The 10639-nt window shown below is 35.0% G+C and overlaps 1 long non-coding RNA gene across 1 annotated transcript; it reads right to left on the bottom strand.

Moving 5' to 3' along the window:
- Nucleotides 1–314: 314 nt before the first annotated feature.
- On the bottom strand, nucleotides 315–4574 carry LOC127942816 (uncharacterized). The gene is made up of 6 exons (XR_008149436.1): nucleotides 4065–4574; nucleotides 3904–3972; nucleotides 3477–3548; nucleotides 2675–2702; nucleotides 2362–2458; nucleotides 315–1334 (listed from the first exon to the last, which is right to left on the bottom strand). It is a non-coding gene; the product is annotated as an uncharacterized LOC127942816 (long non-coding RNA).
- Nucleotides 4575–10639: the final 6065 nt, after the last annotated feature.

Below are 10639 nucleotides of genomic sequence, written 5' to 3'. Positions count from 1 at the left end.
CGAAAAGACGTCATTGGCAGTCGTCTAAACAACGTTAAAATTTAGTTGAAAAGTGAAAGGTGAAACGACGTCTTTTTCATGTCGTCAAAAAGACGTCTATAAATAGACGTCCAAATTACGTTTAAATGTGGTTGAAAAGTGAAAGGTGAAACGACGTCTTTTTCAGGTCGTCAAAAAGACGTCTATAAATAGACGTCCAAATTACGTTTAAATGTGGTTGAATAGTGAACGGTGAAAAGACGTCTTTTCCAGACCTAATTACAACCATTAATTATTTGTCATATTCCTAATTAGTGAAAATAAGACAATTCACAGTATATTGACACATTTATTGACACATTACATCTTTCATGTAAAATCTTGATCACATCTTAAGCTTCTTTTGATTAAACAGACCGTAAAAACTGTAATATTGTGAAATATAACTACAGAAATAATTGTTTTCTATGTGGATGCATTGTAGAATGTAATTTATGCCTGTAAACTGAAATTTTTAACACAATTACTTCAGTCTTCAGTATTACATGATCTTCAGAAATCATTATAATATACTGATTTGCTGCTCAAGAAACATTTCTGATTATTATCAGTTTAAAACCGTTGTGCTGCCAAATATTTTGTGGAAACCATTACATTTGTCCATATTTTTTTAATAGACCTTGCAAAAGAGTAGTATTTATTTAGATTTTTTTTTTTTTATCAATTTAAAAGGCTTTACTATAAACTTATCAAATTAATCCATGTTTCTGTATAAATATATTTTTTCAAGACAAATAAACTATGACCAATTATAACCACATTAGAACAACCAAAAATTTTAATTCTGTCATTAATTACTTACCCTCATGTTGCCCCAAACCCATAACACCCTTTTGTGCAGAACACAAATTAAGATATTTTTTTAACAGATGCCTTGTGTACAAAAAAAAACAAACAAACAATAACAACAGCAAAAATAATCTATTCAGAAATTATGACTCCCCAATGGATTTTCACAAAAGCACCAAAAGCGCCAGCTCTCACGCCAATGCAACACTGATGCATCATGGTGCTTGTGTGAATGTGTTATTTTATATAAAGAAAATAATCTCAGATTTCATTAAAAAGTTCCGCATTTATGTTTCAAGGATGAACAAAAGTCTGGTTTGGAACAACATAAAGGTGAGTGAGGAAAATCTTTGGTTAAACTAACACACAGGGGCACCAGTAGATCTCTGCCTGATCTCTGATCTTCTGCTTCTTCTGCTCCTTCCTCCATCCCAATTCTGGATTAATGAGCCACGGCAGATGTTTCCACTTTGAATGCTTTAGCCTCGCTCTTTTTTCTGCAGCATCTAAAGTGAGAAAGAAAACCGTAACTAAAATGTAAATTAATAATAAAAAAACAATGTTTGTCCAAAATGTACAAATTAAAGTGTACTCATTCTTTATGAGGGATTATTAACTAATCAGTATGTCAGGGGTTGTCAGCTCTGGCCATTAAGGTGAGACTTAGGTCTCTGCAGAGTAAAAGTGGGCGTTTATGACTTTGTGGGTGTTTTCAAACTGCTGGGTGTTTCTAAATCATGCAATCAAAATGATCCCCCTTACCTAAACCCCACCCTAAACCTACCGTCACTATGATGTCAGCCAATCAGGTATCATGGTCTAAAAACACCCTGATCTGTTAACTCCCATTACTTTAGTACAGAGACATATGCTTGGATTAAGGTCCACTGTCATGCAGAGTTTACGTCTCAATCAGCTTCACAGTTTGCCAAGTTGTGAATATATTGTGTACACAAATGTAGGTACTGGTAAGCACTGTGGCTCACTATACACTGGTGACTATCTCTGTCCTTAATTGTACAACATCACTACTGACATTAATGCACAACAATAAAACTGATATCTTACTTTAATGCTATTTACAGCACATTATGATGAATACTTTATTACATGTATGTGCAAGATTTAATTAATAAATTAATTGGAAATGTTTACTAGATTAGACATTACCTGTCTAGTGATATGTTTATGCTGAAATATATTATTGGTTTGTGTTTTAAAATCTATTACGTGTTTTCTTATAGCGAATTATCAGTGCACCGTAAAATGAAAATAGTGATTGAGGCAGCCCTTCACCACTGAGTACTGAGCAACGGACCTGAGTGAAACACACCCAGTGTTTACGTCCACACCTGATCAAACTCACCTGTTTGTGACTTATAGTTAGTAAAACTGAAGACCTTGATTAATGTGTTCAGGTGCACTGCACTAGGTTGGTGCAAAACTCTGCATGTAAGTGGACCTTGAGAGACAATGTTGAGATCTCCTGCAATATGTTCTGAACATTCACTATAAAGAGACAGAATGACTTACAACCCTGGTGTCCAGTCCTGGGCTGGAGGACCACCGTTCTGCAGAGTTTCTGCTGATCCTTGATCAGCTGCTCAGGTCTGCTTAACTGGGGTTGGAGCTTAATTATGAAAAAAGAGAAGACAACCAATATTATAATGTTAAAAAGTTAAACAACGTTAAATAATTTGATCCATAAATATGCACAACATCTGAAAATGCACAAAGATGAGAAGAAAGAACTTTCAACATTGAAAAATAAGAAGCAATATTAAATCACACATGCATTTTCTTTTCTTCTTATTATTCCTCTTGCAATAAGTTTATTCACAATTACCTTGTGGTTTATCAATGATTTTCAGTCTCTGAAATAGAAAAGATCCATCAATGATGAACTATTATTTACCCCGTTTATATCTGCGAGGTGTTCATAACACATTTTACCAGTGTATTAAGATCAGTAATTATGACTGTCGAATGTCAGACTTGACTCAATGTATTCTGCCCCCAAACATATGATTAGACTATCAGTCGAATATCGGCAAGATTCAAAAATTCTGATTCAACTATGAAAAACCTTAGTCAAGGACACCCCTAGAAATTTCAAATATTACTATTTTACTGTATTTTAATCAAATAAATGCAGCAGTGGTGAGCATAAAAGATTTATTTTAAATACATTTTTAAATAATATTTTCTATTTCTCTTCCACCTTTATTTGATCCTCTAACTTTAACACTCACTATTCTAATTCTATTCTTAAAAAAAATCTAACTACCTTTCTAATCTTTTTGTATTATATTTTCTTTACATTTATTATGCAATTGTATGTGTGTGTGTACGAGTAAAGACCTCTAACTAGCTTGTTCTACTCTTTTTTTTAATTCTGTTTTCTCTTTATTTATTATATTATTTAAAATCCCATGCTATGTGTACCGTGTTAAGCTAACTGAGACTTGTTATAGCACTATAACATTGCTTATATATCATTGCTCTTGTTTTTGATTGCTTCCACTGTCTTAATCTGTAAGTCGCTTTGGATAAAAGAGTCTGCTAAATGAATAAATGTAAATGTAAATACATGATAAATCTGACCCTTAAACGTTTGAATAATAGTGTATGTCTGAGGTATTACTTACTAGTTATATGTTTCATAATGTCTAAAAATGTTCTTCAGCTGGATACAGGCACGGCCATCAGCATGGAAGAATCTAGAACATAAACAATCTGTCATTCTGTCAATCTGTCTAAGCCAACAATATTTATTATACAATGCCATGTTTATTATAAATAAACTATAGCAGAGGTGAAATGCAGAAAAGAAAATTAATTTACAGATTATACAAAAAAATTAAAAGAATAATAACAGAATTTAAAGTTTTAGGTTTACTAATCGATTAATACTCTTACAGTGTGGACATCAAAATAACTAACATGCAAACAAACACACACACACACACACACACACATTATGAAAATATTATATAAACACACACATATATAAGAAAATTACAGATTCATGCTGATGTAGGCGAAATATATTGTGAAAAATGCACATAAAGTTACCTCTTGTAGTTAGCATTACAGTTGAGATGCTAACGGACTTTTCATGAAGACACTGACCATTTCTATAAACTACATTTTCAACGAAAGCGTGTCATTTACATGAAAGAAAGTTTCAGGGACACTTTTATGTAACATTTGTGTAATTTAGGGATTAAACTTACCTGAAATTAGTGAAAACAACCATGAGAGACAGCGTCCATTCAGCTGCTTGACGGTTGAGCTGAGCCCCGTTTCCATGGTGACTCCAGTACAGCGCGTGACCATCAAGTGTTTTCAAAATATATTTAAATATATTTAACAGTGCGATCAGACATGATGTCTAATTTCTTCACTAGTTTATGTTAATGGCTTTGTGGTGCGAAATAAAAGTTTTTTTTTCTGCTAAATTTGGACTAAAGCCCATTTACATCTATTTTTGGGCTAAATTAAAAAAAAAAAAAAAAAAAAAAAGACGTTAAATGTCGCTTTTTGGGCTTAATTTGGACCAAATCCGACGGACCAAACGAAGACCAATTTTCAACGTCGCTTTTTGGGCTTAATTTGGACCAAATCCGACGGACCAAATGAAGACCAATTTTCAACGTCGCTTTTTGGTCTAAAAGATGGCCATGACGGGCCGACTTGATTTAGACCAGAAAACGACGTCCAAATGACGTCTGGTGCTGGGTGGGAAGGATAATAAAAAGTAAATTACTTCAAAAAGAATGTATTTCTCTGACTTACCAGAACAATATTTCTGTCAGACCATCAATTTAAATCAGCAGACGGGGATCAATCTCTTCTCGACCGTTGGAATTCAAAAACGTGCACTGCACTCGCGAGACAGCGCTGCGTGAATATGCTAGTGCAAATGCAGACAAATTGTTTACTTTTTTAAAATTAATGAAAATAATGAGTTTAAAACTTCTTTTTGTTTATGTCTGGTGTTCAACAGATAAAAAATATAATCCATAAAGCAAAACTGTTAAGTTGTTCATTTGAATCAGTTCGGGAGTTCAAAGCGGATTCGCGACTCATTTGAATCAGTTCGGCAGTTCGGAGCGGGTTTCGCGAATCACTTGAGTCAGTTCGGGGATCGCGAATCATTTGAGTCATTTCGGGAGATCACAGCGGATTCGCGAATCATTTGAGTCAGTTTGGGGATCGCTAATCATTTGAATACGTTCGGGAGTTCGTAGTGGGTTCGCGAATCATTTGAGTCATTTCGGGAGTTTACAGCGGGTTTCGCGAATCATTTGAGTCAGTATGGGAATCGCTAATCATTTGAATACGTTCGGGAGTTCGTAGTGGGTTCGCGAATCATTTGAGTCATTTCGGGAGTTTACAGCGGATTCGCGAATCATTTGAGTCAGTTTGGGGATCGCGAATCATTTGAATACGTTCGGGAGTTCGTAGTGGGTTCGCGAATCATTTGAGTCATTTCGGGAGTTCAAAGCGGGTCCGCGAATCATTGAGTCAGTTAGCGAACACAAAGAGATGACATATCAAAACTTACATTGTCCAGACAGAAGAGAAACTTGATGTTTTCTGTGAATAAAGATGGTAAGATTAGCAGTGCTGCATATGTTTACACAAAAACGACAAAACCGGTTATTGGTACACATTATATCTTAGATGTGATGGTTGTCTAGGTTTCCATTCACAGTGTTTTTGGAAACCATGTAAATTTGAACAAATAACAACATCTAAATAATAACATTATTATTTTGCTTATTTTTTTATTAAATTATTAATATATAAAGACTGAAATATTACTGTAATTACTTAGTCAAATAAAATATTTATATAATTTATTTTACACTTCACTTTCAAACATTAATCATTAATTAGTATGTGAGCCAAGCAGCATCCAAAATCAAAGTACTTCTGCTGAGATTCTGAAGTATGCTCACAATGGACACTTTACTACTCCATGAGAACACAGGAGAGGATTTATGAGTGGCAGTGTAGCAATGCGACTGAGGTTGTAAAAAATTTATTTAAAGAAATAAATGCAAAATGTCACAGTTCACATTATTTTAATCTCCGATCTCGTGTGCAAGTGTTTTTTTTGCATGTATGTCATTGCAGCAGCACATTTAATTTTAATTGTAATTACACTGACTGAATCTACCTGTGAATCAAATTATTTTAATGCACCCCTTTTAGCCAATCAGAATCAAATATTCAGACAAACCATGGTATAAATAGATTTATTAGAGTAACCATTCAACAAACCAAGCAACTAATGGTTGTGTTAAGGAAAAATAGAACACTTTTTGCGTTTGTGTCGATTTGCTAAAGTAGACAGTAGTGTTCCTGTAGCTCAAGGTAGAGCATTGTGGGGTTGGGGGTTCGATTCCCCAGGAACACTTGATAGGTAAAAAATTGATAGCCTAAATGTAAGTCGCGTCTGCTAAATGTATACATTTAATTTAACTTGAAGAGCAGTCTCTAGATTAAGATGAAGGTCCTTCCCAAACCGCATCTTCACTTCATGCAGCAGCTACCAAAAAAAGAAAGAAAAATTCATTAAAACAATTTTAACTTTTTATTCAAACAAAAAAAAAAAATTAAGGAAAACTCTTAATTTAACAGTTTGCAACTAGCACAACAAAACTTATGGATGTAAGGCAACTTGTGACACTGTCGCAGGTTCAGGCTCTTTCGTGTTTTAGTGTAAATCCGCTGCAGAAACATTGACAACTTAATTACTAATGGGTTTAAAGCTTATAAAAAGTAAATTACTTTAAAAAGAATGTATTTCTCTGACTTACCACAACAATATTTCTGTCAGACCATCAATTTAAATCAGTAGATTGGGATCAATCTCTTCTCGACCGTTGGAATTCAAAAACGTGCACTGCACTCCCGAGACAGCGCTGCGTGAATATGCTAGCGCTAATGCAAACAAATTGTTTACTTTTTTAAAATTAATGAAAATAATAAGTTTAAAACTTCTTTTTGTTTATGTCTGGTGTTCAACAGATAAAAAATATAATCCATAAAGCAAAACTGTTAAGTTGTGGTACATAATTTCACATAAATTACAAAGAATTAAATTAAAGAGCAGCAAACAAGGCTATAAGTAAGGGGCTGTTCACATATTACGTCTTTTGCGCTCTCAAGTTCGTTATTTCAAATGTAGGCGCACCTTATGGGCGCTCATAACAGAAGCGACAGGCGCTCATTTTTCCAGAAACGTTTGAGTCAGTTCGGGAGTACGGAGCGAGCGGGACGGTTGTCTCGGTTTACATTCACAGTGTTTTTGGAAACCCTTTAAATTTGAACAAATAATAACATTATCATTTGAATCAGTTCCGGGGTTCAAAGCGGGTTTGCGAATCATTTGAATCATTTCGGGAGTTCAAAGCGGGTTCGCGAATCATTTGGGTCAGTTTGGGGATCGCGAATCATTTGAATACGTTCGGGTGTTCGTAGTGGGTTCGCGAATCAATTGAGTCATTTCGGGAGTTCTCAGCGGATTCGCGAATCATTTGAGTCAGTTTGGGGATCGCGAATCATTTGAATACGTTCGGGTGTTCGTAGTGGGTTCGCGAATCATTTGAGTCATTTCGGGAGTTCTCAGCGGGTCCGCGAATCATTGAGTCAGTTAGCAAACACAAAGACATGACATATCAAAACTTACATTGTCCAGACAGAAGAGAAACTTGATGTTTTCTGTGAATAAAGATGGTAGGATTAGCAGTGCTGCATCTGTTTCGCGAATCATTTGATTAATTTCGGGAGTTCACAGCGGATTCGCGAATCATTTGAGTCAGTTTGGGGATCGCGCATCATTTGAATACGTTCGGGAGTTCGTAGTGGGTTCGCAAATCATTTGAGTCATTTCGGGAGTTCAAAGCGGGTCCGCGAATCATTGAGTCAGTTAGCGAACACAAAGACATGACATATCAAAACTTACATTGTCCATATAGAAGAGAAACTTGATGTTTTCTGTGAATAAAGATGGTAAGATTAGCAGTGCTGCATATGTTTACACAAAAACAACAAAACAGGTTATTGGTACACATTATATCTTAGATGTGATGGTTGTCTACAGTAGGTTTCCATTCACAATGTTTTTGGAAACCATGTAAATTTGAACAAATAACAACATCTAAATAATATTATTATTTTGCTTATTTTTTAATTCAATTATTAATATATAAAGACTGAAATATTACTGTAATTACTTAGTCAAATAAAATATTTATATAATTTATTTTACACTTCACTTTCAAACATTAATCATTAATTAGTATACGAGGCAAGCAGCATCCCAAATCAAAGTACTTCTGCTGAGATTCTAAAGTATGCTCATAGACACTTTACTACTCCATGAGAACACAGGAGAGGATTTATGAGTGGCAGTGAAGCAATGCGACTGAGGTTGTAAAAAATTTATTTAAAAAAATAAATGCAAAATGTCACAGTTCACATTATTTTAATCTCCGATCTCGTGTGCAAGTGTTTTGTTTGCATGTATGTCATTGCAGCAGCACATTTAACTTTAATTGTAATTACACTGACTGAATCTACCTGTGAATCAAATTATTTTAATGCACCCCTTTTAGCCAATCAGAATCAAATATTCAGACAAACCATGGTATAAATAGATTTATTAGAGTAACCATTCAACAAACCAAGCAACTAATGGTTGTGTTAAGGAAAAATAGAACACTTTTTGCGTTTGTGTCGATTTGCTAAAGTAGACAGTAGTGTTCCTGTAGCTCAATTGGTAGAGCATTGTGGGGTTGGGGGTTCGATTCCCCAGGAACACTTGATAGGTAAAAAATTGATAGCCTGATTGCACTGTAAGTCGCGTCTGCTAAATGCATACATTTTATTTAATTTAATTTAACTTGAAGAGCATTCTCTAGATTAAGATGAAGGTCCTTCCCAAACCGCATCTTCACTTCATGCAGCAGCTACCAAAAAAAGAAAGAAAAATTAATTAAAACAATTTTAACTTTTTATTCAAAAAAAAAAATAAATAAATTAAAATGCAGTGGAAATACTAAATTCAAAGGAAACAACACTAAAAACAAATACTCACAATTTGTGGAACCCGAAGAAATGGGAACATGTCCATGACCTCTCATGTTGATTTTGTCATTAAATCAACCCTTTTAAAAAGAGCGCATCTCATTAGATTTTTGATATGTTGGTGTAGTCAGGTTGTCTTTTACATAGTTCAGCATTTCTCACAGTAATGTGCTCCTGAAAACTTAATTGATCTTCTCCAATATTTTCCAGGTTTAATATAATCTGAAAAAGTAGTAAATAACAAAATTCCTATTGTATATATACAATCTCCTAGCATTACTGGTCAATAACCAAGCAATTTTAAGACATTTTAGTGAAGAAGGATAAAACAGACAAAACCTCCTGGGACTGGGTGGAACCCGGATTATCAGTACACAGGAGTACTGGAAAGTTTGAAGTCTTGCATCTTTTTTTCTAAGCTTAGGATCGGAAAACTCTTAATTTAACAGTTTGCAACAAGCACAACAAAACTTATGGATGTAAGGCAACTTGTGACACTGTCGCGGTTCAGGCTCTTTCATGTTTTAGTGTAAATCCGCTGTAGAAACATTGACAACTTAATTACTAATGGGTTTAAAGCTTATAAAAAGTAAATTACTTCAAAAAGAATGTATTTCTCTGACTTACCACAACAATATTTCTGTCAGACCATCAATTTAAATCAGCAGACGGGGTTAAATCTCTTCTCGACCATTGGAATTCAAAAACGTGCACTGCACTCCCGAGACAGCGCTGCGTGAATATGCTAGCGCAAATGCAGACAAATTGTTTACTTTTTTTAAATTAATGAAAATAATGAGTTTAAAACTTCTTTTTGTTTATGTCTGGTGTTCAACAGATAAAAAAATATAATCCATAAAGCAAAACTGTTAAGTTGTGGTACATAATTTCACATAAATGACAAAGAATTAAATTAAAGAGCAGCAAACAAGGCTATAAGTAAGCGGCTGTTCACATATCAGGTCTTTTGCACTCTCAAGTTCGTTATTTCAAATGTAGGCACACCGTATGGGTGCTCATAATGGAAGTGACAGGCGCTCATTTTTCCAGAAACGTTTGAGTCAGTTCGGGAGTACGGAGCGAGCGGGACGTTTGTCTCGGTTTACATTCACAGTGTTTTTGGAAACCCTTTAAATTTGAACAAATAACAACATCTAAATAATAACATTATCATTTGAATCAGTTCCGGGGTTCGTAGCGCGTTCGCAAATCATTTGAATTAGTTCGGGAGTTCAAAGCGGGTTCGCGACTCATTTGAATCAGTTCGGCAGTTCGGAGTGGGTTTCGCGAATCACTTGAGTCAGTTCGGGGATCGCGACTCATTTGAGTCATTTCGGGAGATCACAGCCGATTCGCGAATCATTTGAGTCAGTTTGGGGATCGCGAATCATTTGAATACGTTCGGGAGTTCGTAGTGGGTTCGCGAATCATTTGAGTCAGTTTGGGGATCGCGAATCATTTGAATACGTTCGGGAGTTCGTAGTGGGTTCGCGAATCATTTGAGTCATTTCGGGAGTTCAAAGCGGGTCCGCGAATCATTGAGTCAGTTAGCGAACACAAAGAGATGACATATCAAAACTTACATTGTCCAGACAGAAGATGAACTTGATGTTTTCTGTGAATAAAGATGGTAAGATTAGCAGTGCTGCATCTGTTTACACAAAAACAACAAAACAAAACAGGTTATTGGTACACATTATATCTTAGA

Source organism: Carassius gibelio, chromosome A22, assembly GCF_023724105.1.
Source record: "Carassius gibelio isolate Cgi1373 ecotype wild population from Czech Republic chromosome A22, carGib1.2-hapl.c, whole genome shotgun sequence".
Taxonomy (NCBI): domain Eukaryota; kingdom Metazoa; phylum Chordata; class Actinopteri; order Cypriniformes; family Cyprinidae; genus Carassius; species Carassius gibelio.
The sequence above is the reverse complement of the archived record's forward strand: the minus strand, read 5'-3'. Positions and strand labels throughout refer to the sequence as shown.